Source organism: Odocoileus virginianus, chromosome 21 (assembly GCF_023699985.2).
Source record: "Odocoileus virginianus isolate 20LAN1187 ecotype Illinois chromosome 21, Ovbor_1.2, whole genome shotgun sequence".
NCBI classification, from domain to species: domain Eukaryota; kingdom Metazoa; phylum Chordata; class Mammalia; order Artiodactyla; family Cervidae; genus Odocoileus; species Odocoileus virginianus.
The window spans coordinates 9,777,018-9,786,507 of NC_069694.1; positions in this window are offsets into that span (position 1 = coordinate 9,777,018).

A 9,490-nucleotide genomic window follows, 5' to 3' on the forward strand; every position below is an offset into this window, starting at 1 on the left:
TTTTTTTGAAAAAGGATGGCAGCTACTCTCCTTGCATAGATCTTTGCCATGCAGGAAGATGGGCTTAGGGTAGCACGACAGTCCAATTTCTCAAGAAACTAATATCCTGATATGATATTAACATATTATTTTGGGAACATTTTGATAGCTGTCCATTAAATTCTATATTCTTTGATATGCACACTTGCCAGACTAATAATTTCTTTGGGGGATCAAAGATGAGAAATAATTATATATTCTTTTTTTATTAGTTCATTAATTCATTCAGCAAATGTCTACTGAATATCAATTAAGTGTCAGGCAACCATGGTGGGTTTTGGGAATAAAATGGCAAACAAATCCAGACTGGGGTTCTGCTCTCCTGACACTTTCAGTTGAATGAAGGGTATAGGCAGTAATAAAATAGTCATGTAAGAATTGTACCAGTACCACTGTGAGAAGTGCTGTGACAGGGCACGTAAAACAGTGAGAAACTCCTGCTCAGTTCCTCAGACCTCAGTATAGGGAAGAAATCATATAAGTACATCTTTCATGCTAGCCAGCTTCTAGGGGAAAGTAGGATAAATAATTTATCTCCTTTTTGGAGTTTTAAAGAACCCTCTTTATATGGAGTTTTATGTAACTTTTTTCAGGGATCACAAGAATCAGTGGATGTGTAGGGTGATTTTGGATTATCCAGAGAAAGTTTTTTCTCTTGTCTTTTCTTCTGCAAATGGGGCCCTTATCATTCTCTACTTGCTGAGGAAAAGTTGCTTCCTTACTCTCCTAACTCTTTAATGCTCCAGCTGTACATAAGAATTTTCTGGATCTGCCTCAGGAGAAAAGGGAAGTCTTTATAAACACATTGAGAGATCATGAGAGTAAATCAAATACATACAGGATCTAGACTTCAGCACTAAATGACTAACCTACCAGGAGAATCTCCCAGTGACATTCTCCTTGGATTGAGTGACAGTTACTTGAGTGACAGTTACCTTCTCTATTGGAATTCCTTTTCATTTCTGATTCTGATCCAATCCACTATAAACATAAATGTTGGAATACCTAATTTCTTTTATTGTGCTCTTAATGTATATCGGGTATTGTTTTAAATGTCTCATAGGTGTTAGTTGATTTAATCCTCAAAAAACTTTTGAAAATAGATGCTGTTATTTCCATTACAGATTAACAAACTTAAGCGTGAAAGAAGTTTAGTAATTTAGTGAGATTGGATAGCTGTTACATACTCAGCCTGGATTCGAACTTAGGCTTTTGACTCATAATGTGTAGCAATGTTACTACTTTACTGCTCAGTATTACTTAGCCCATCTTTTTCTGTTTTTCCTGAAATTAAGTTTGATCTCTACCTATACTTGATCATACTCCCTGCTACCCATAACACTAAAAGCAACTAGTTGATGTTTTACCAAGTAGTTTGAGGCCTGAGAGACTTAATTTTTATTTGGTAATGCTATTAGGCAAAGAAGAAGTACTAGAGTTACATTAAAAATTGATGTTGCTCAGAAAGCTTTAAGATGTGTTCAAAATTCTAAACACATCTATTACCTCAAATAATAGAGTTGTCTAGAACTGTAGTGATAGGATCACACAAAATACTTAGGTCCCACAGATCTGAGCTCTGATGCAATAATAAGTTGTGTTGGGACAAAAAAAAAAAAAAAAAAAAGAAAGAAAAGGAAGGCAGTCAATGGAATGATACTAGGGAAAAGTAATCCAAGTTTGGAAAGAGATCAGAAAACTAGTTGGTTGTTCTCAGGGAATTTGGGGCTCCTCCTCACCCACATAACGTATATAGAAGAGACGAGAGATTTAAAATGGGACATTTAAAGATGCTAAAAGAATAGAGATTGGCTGTTCTATCCCCCATGGCTCCTGAGAATTGCTTCTTTGTATTGATCCATCCTCCAGTCCTTGCTCTCCAAGGTTTTTCTGATCCAGTTGTGGCAGACAAATAATCCTTTTAGATGCCTTAACAGGTATCTGTGCGGGAAATCTCCAGGTGAAGTTTTATGCCTCTCTTTCAACTTACGTGGATAACATCAAGAGCTTAGCCCCTATAGCAGAATAAGATAAGCTTGAGTCTAGAAGTCAAAGGATCCAGCTCTCACTTATTTATCCCGCAGTAGAATGCACTATACAACTACCTTCTTTACAGGTCTATGGTGATGGGCTTCCCTGGGGGCTCAGAGGTAAAGAATCCACCTGCAACACAGGAGATGTGGATTCGATCCCTTGGTGGGGAAGATCCCTGGAGGAGGATGTGGCAACTAGCTCCAGTATTCTTGTCTGGAGAATCGCATGGACAGAGGGCTGTACAGTTCATAGGGTCATCAAGGATTGGACACAATTGAAATGACTTAGCATGCACAGACACATGGTAATAAGTAAAGGAGATAATATTTGTAAAAAGTGATTTGACCTTATTTATCTTTGTCATTAAGAGATTGAATCTTTTACCATTTATTCACCTTAACCAAAATATCTTGGGAATCCAAATGAAATGCGTGGGGAAACTCATTGCTGTTATTATTCAGTCGCTCAGTCATATCTGACTCTTTGCAACCCCGCGGACTGCCGCACACCAGACTTCCCTGTCCTCCACCTTCTTCTGGAGTTTGCTCAAACTCATATCTATTGAGTCATGAACAGTATGAAAAGGGAAGCTCATACTTGATTTTAAATGAAGATTTCTAATGTCAATTTTTAGGTTATATATGCCAAATGTACCAAAAAGCATTTCGTTTTGGGCCGAGACCTAGGACATTGTATTTAGATTAAAATATACTGTAAGCTGCAGCTCTGCCATTTCCTGTGTGTCCTCAGGCAACTGATGGACAAAGATAAAAACAATACCACCCAGGTGAATTTTTATGCCTCTCTCTTAACTTGAGTGCATAACATCAACGGCCTAGCCCCTGTGGAAGAATAAGATAGGCTTGAGTCTAGAAGCCTAAGGATCCAGCTCTCACTTATTTATTCCCTAGTAGAATGTACCTAAGTCAAAGAGTCAGACATGACTGAGCGACTGAATAACAGCAATGAGTTTCCCCATGCATTTCATTTGGGTTCCCAAGATATTTTGGTTAAGGTAAATAGATGGTAAAAGATTCAATCGCATAATGACAAAGATAAATAAGGTCAAACCACTCTTTATAAATATTAGCTCATTTACGTATTACCAACAATACCAACCTCTTAAGGATAGCTGAAGAATCAAATGTAATAAGCCTATAAAGTACTTGGCACAGGGTCTTCCTTGGTGGTTCAGTGGTTAAGACTCTGTTCTTCCAATGCAAGGGGCATGGATTTTGATCCCTGGTCAGAGAACTAAGATATCCCATATGCCATGTGGTGCAACCAAAAAATAAAGTAAAATCTTAGCAATTCTCTGATGGTCCAGTTGTTAGGATTCTGCGTTTTCACTGCTGTGAACCTAGGTCAAAACAACGTCTATAAATGTGGTTCATTCAGTAAATGTAAGATGTCATTGTTATTATTCATAAAAGTTGTGTTCCCTTGGCTTGGGTACTATAATATTTTGTAGCAGAAGTCTCATTTTTGGTAAGATATTTTTGATAAGTCTGTTGAGTGGAAGACAGAAGCCACAGGGTATGTAAGGAATAGGGCTCAGGCTCCAGGGGATAAGAGCTCTTTAGCAAAATACAGTAATCTGTGATGTTAAAGAAGGAAAACAAAAATGAGACAGAGATAGAGAGGTGGACTAGCCAAGTTGGTAGAATGTTAAATATTTTGCAATATGACTTATACCCCCTTTTATTTAACTTTTTATTTTGAATTGATTAACAGCGTTGTGTGTTGTGTTAGTTTCAGGTATTCAGCAAAGTGATTCAGTTATACATATGCATGCACTATTCTTTTTCAAATTTTTTCCCATTTAGATCGTTACATAATATTGAGCAAATCCCCTGTGCTATACAGTAGATCCCTGATGGGTATCCATTTTAAATGCAGTAGTGTGTATGTGTGTGTGTATGCTCGGTCATATCTGACTTTTTGCGACCCCTTTGACCGTAACCTGCCAGGCTCCTCTGTCCATGTGATTTTCCAGGCAAGAGTACTGCAGAGGGTTGCCATTTCCTATATGGGGATCTTCCTGATGCAGGGATTGAACCTGTGTCTCTTGTGTCTCCTGCATTGGCATGTGGATTCTTTACAACTGAGCCACCTGGAGGGTGTATGTGACTTACCCCTTTTCATCTCCAAATCAGCAATCAGCTCTCCATTGCTTATTGATGATTTGTTTTTGTGGACATATGTGTGTGAGTACATTGTGTGTGTGCCCTGTGTTCGATCTCTAGAGGATATGAGGCTAAGAATGGTTGAAAAGGGTACAGCTGCCATCTGTGCCTTACATCCTCAGTGTCGATTCCTGTTTCTTTTGACAGGAATGGTACAATTCTAGCATTGGGTGAGGTAATCGGTGGTGAGAGCCCCGGCTACCAATTCTAGCTCATAATAGAGCATTGGCATTCCAATTTAATTATCTTCAAGATTTTCATATGTAAAACACCAGTAATTATAGTTAGCAGATGCTCACAAAACCTACTGGGATTGCCCATCAAAATATCCATGGTTATGTAACAATGTAACAGACATGCCACATCTAACAACAACCAAGTCATGAAAGGAATTGGATAAACGCCCTGGCATTTTGTACAGGATCTCTGCAAGTGATACCAATAAGTGTGCACACCTTTTTAAAACATTCTCTCATGAAGAGAGCTACCGTATCTTTTCTATACTCTCTCCACAAAAATATAAAACAAAGCAAAGCAAAGTTTCACCTTATTTCCTACTTTTTGTATATTTTCCTCTTCTTTTCACACCTACTCTCTTATCTGCCAGTCTTCTCTGTCTCCACTTTACTTCTTTCTTCCTAGCAAATTATTTCAACTTCTGTCCATATTAGATAAAATCATCAGTAATAAATTTGCTTTGCTCCTGTGGCAGCCATTGACTGAAAATCTGGTAGGTCAAAGGCCTGCAGGTGATACAAAGATGACTCAGACTTTGGTGCAGCTTTTGAAGTAGACCTGTTGTTTGTTTCCGATAGCCTTTTCTCCTTGAGGAAATCACTGTTTAGGATGCAGAGTTGGCCTGTGACCATGGTTAGAGCCAAGGATACATGTGTGAGCCAAGCAAGGTCAGCCTGAGAGTCTTGTTCAGTGATTCACATGAAAAGAGAAATAAAGACACTTTTTCTTCTGTGATCGTTAAACTAAGATAATGTGAACCTAGAGTTACCTACAGCCCTCTTGCCTGCCAAGTCGACTTCATGCAGAATGAATTCAAATGGAGAAGTGCATTGTTAAAGTACCCTCTCCCAGGATTCCCGGGGATATTTGGCAATAAATTCCTTTTTAGCTTAAGCGAGTATGAGTTGACTTTCTGCCAGTGGCAATCCAAAGTGTCCTAATGAACATAGCCTTCACGAGTTTACAGTCTGATTAAGAGAATACAGCTGGAGTGGCAAATGGTCTTGAAGTGACCAAATTGAACAGTGTAATATTCCCAGTTGTAACTGAAAACAATAGCAGTATTGTAATGATATATTACCTATTGCTCCAGCCCTGTTTCACCTTGATTCCTAGGTTCTAAACTTTCACACCTCCAGTTTTTGTGCTCTGGATAAATGTGTGGGGTAAGGAGAATGAAGGTGAAGCCCTCTTCTCAACATCTCACCTACCCCATGGTCTCTGTTGGACTTCCTCAGCTACTGTAAATAGGCATATGACCCAGGTGAAAAATTAGAAAAGTAACTAAAACTTTATGATAACTATACAAACGGAATACCAACCCCCAACAATTCTTTACAACTGGATTTCCACCCCCAAACTCTTGACTGTTTATTTCTGGCGGTATACCACTATCTGCATTAACTAGGAACTAGTTCTAAAATCTTAACACCTGTTAAGACCTGTCTTTGGATTTTTACTTGCAGTGTGGACATATGATAGCAAATTGTGAAAAAGCTTCTTTTTATATCCCTCAGTGTTGATAAAAATTAATCAGTTGATCTAAGAAAGAAATGGAAAATTTTACTTAAGCCAAATTGAAGATTGTAACCTGGGAACAGCATCTCAGAGGCCTCTCAAAACTTTTCCACCCATTAGAAGTCAAAGCACAGTTATATAATTTTTTTGAGACAGAGAACTGTACATTAAATGATGTATTATTAGCAATTTAAATAATCCAGTGCAAGTACAAAGTAATGGGTTATCCTGACCCCTTACAAGGTCAAGTGAAAGTGAAAGTCGCTCAGTTGTGTCCAACTCTTTGGGACCCCATGGACTATGTAGTCCATGGAATTCTCCAGGCCAGAATACTGGAGTAGGTAGCCGTTCCCTTCTCCAGGGGATCTTCCCAACCCAGGGATCCAAGCCAGGTCTCCCACATTGTGGACAGATTCTTTACCAGCTGAGCCACAAGGGAAGCCCAAGAAAATTGGAGTGGGTAGCCTATCCCTTCTCCAGCGATCTTCCTGACCCAGGAATAGAACCGGGGTCTCCTTCATTGCAAGTGGATTCTTTACCAATTGAGCTATCAGGGAAGCACATTCGAACTCTTTTAAGAACTCACCTTATGGTGCTAGGAGAATGTTACTCTGTGGTTGAATAAGTACATCTGCCTATGGAGGAAGTCTGGGCAGTGTACAATACAGATACACAATGCACAGTATGGGGCGAGAGGTGGCCAAAGGGCAGAGAAGTTTTTTGTGTTTACATTTTTCTTGTCTTACCATAAAATATTAATTTTATTTCACACCATCTTTAGTATCCTTCCTTCAGAATTGTCTTTTTAAAGTGGCAAAGAGTTCTCTTTCAAATTCTGTTTTAGAGTGTTGATAATAATAAAGGTCAAATAATAAAGTCTTTTGTCAAACCCAAGTTCCTCTGCCTGAAGTACAATGAAGGCAAACAAATTGGAATATCAGAATTTGGAGCAGAGAAAGGTTTATTGCAAGGCGACACAAGAAAAATGGGTGGCTCAAGCTCAAAAACCTGAACTCCCTAATAGCTTTCAGAAAAAGGTTTTTACTGGCAAAATTTAGTGTGTGTGACTTTCTTCTGTTTGGTTGGTGGTGAGGTAACAGGATGGTGTTCCAGGAATCTTGTGTTCAGACTGAATTTATCATCCTCCACCCCGGTGAGGGGCCACAATTCCTGAAAAATAACTCAAAGATACACTGTTATGTGTTTTCCTTAAGGAGAAACCAGGACGTTGCTTCATCTCTGCACTATTATTTATTGACTGCTTTTTCTTTGTTTCTGCATGTTCTCATTTCCCTAATGGGTAATTGTTTGAATCTGCCCCTTGAAACTTAGAGAAACTCTAGGAGGCTGAAGCCTTTTACAAAAAAGAAATGAGGGACTTGGAAAGCATTTATTGGGGGTGGTAAACAGAGTTCTACTCGATTTCACTTTGATAAATACAAAGCACTAAAAATACCTTATTGATAAAAATTGACAAATTATAATATTCATTCTTCCTGAGTTGATCTTTCAGATTGTTACATATCATCTCATATAGCATTGTAATGGTTAGAAATGAACTCTGCAGATAGTAAAACAAACTACAAAGCCTCTATAATTAAAACAGTATGTACATGTATAAGAATAGACAGACTGGCAGATGAAATAGGACAGAAAGTATGCAAATTCAGAATACTAGGATATCAGAAAGATGGAGTATCAAATCACTAGGAAAAGGCGGGCTTTTAAAAATAAATTATGTTGGGAAAATTGTAGTGTTATTTAGAAATGATAAAACTAAATCCTCTATATCTCAATTAAAAAAAGAAAAAAGTTCAAAGATATCCAAGTGTAAAAAAGTATATAGAAGAGAATTAAACACTGAAAAAAAAAGAGCCATTCATGCCAGTTACCTGAATGTGGCGACATACAGGGCATGAGGGGGCAGTGTGAGAAGACAGAAAAGGAAATGCCACATTCCATTGCTTGTGCACCATTCCCCGAACCCCAGGGCCCATAAGAATTATGCTCAATTTACTCTGCTGGTGCTCTCTAACTGAATTAAATGAAACAACAAAGCCTAAAAGATGTCACATCTGTTTGCAGCATGGTTTGTTAAATATTTGAAGCCCTCTGTTGAAACGTACTGCTCAGAAAAAAATTGTTGTTTTTCAGTTGCTCAATTGTGTCCGACTGTTTGCACCCCATGGACTGCAGCAGATCAGGCTTCCCTGTCCTTTACCATCTCCTGGAGTTTGCACCAATTCATGTTTATTGAGTCGGTGATACCATGCAACCATCTCATCCTCTGTCATCCCCTTTCCCTCCTGCCTTCAATTTTTCCCAGCATCAGGGTCTTTTCCCAGTGAGTCAGCTCTTTGCATTAGGTGTTCGGAGTATTGGAGTTTCAGTATCAGTCCATCCAGTGAATTCAGGGTTGATTTCTTTTAGGATTGACTGGTTTGGTCTCCTTGCAGTCCAAGGGACTCTCAAGACTCTTTTCCAACACCATAGTTTGGAAGCATTAATTATTCAGTGCTCAGCATTCTTTATGGTCTAACTCTCGCATCCATCCATAACTACTAGAAAAACCACAGCGTTGACTATGCGAATTTGTGTTAGCAAAGTGATATCTCTGCTTTTTAATATGCTATGTTTGTCATAGCTTTTCTTCTAAGGAGCAAGTGTCTTTTATTTCATGGCTGCAGTCACCATCTACAGTGATTTTTGAGCCCAAGAAAATAAAGTCTGTCACTGTTTCCATTGTTTCCCCATCTATTTGTCATCAGAAAAAAATGATTCCTTTCAAAACATTACTGCTCACTGACAATGCACCTGGTCACCCCAGTGCTCTGGTGGAGATGTTCAACGAGATTAATGTTTTTTCATGCCTCATAACACAACAGCCACTCTGCAGGCCATGGAGTAAGAAATCACTTTGATTTTTCAAGTCTTATTATTTAAGATTGCATTTCATAAGGCCATAATTGTCACTACAGATAGTGATTCCTCAGTTGGAACTGGGCACATTCAATTGAAAAGCCTCTGAAAAGGATCCACCGTTCTAGATGCCATTAAGAGCATTCATAATTCACAGAAAGAGGTTAAGGTATCAGCATTATCAAGAGTTTGGGAGAAGTTGATCCCAATCCTCAGGGATAGCTTTAGGGATTCAATACTTCAGTGGAAGAAGTAACTGCAGATGTGGTAGACATAGCAAGAGACCTAGATTTAGAAGTGGAACCTGGGATGTGACTGTGTTGTTGCAATCTAATGATCAAGCTTTAATGATTCAGTCATTAAGTACTTTCAGTAGAGACTGATAAATATATTGAGCTTGAGAAGACACCAGATTTGGAGTTACCAAAGTTTCATGTCTTGTGCACCCACTTCAGTCCTCTGAATCTCAGTTTCTTCATGTGTAAAATATGTTACCACTAATAATAGCTAACAAGGATATGGAAATTGCTTTGGAATGCTGTTAGCATAGTCTGTGA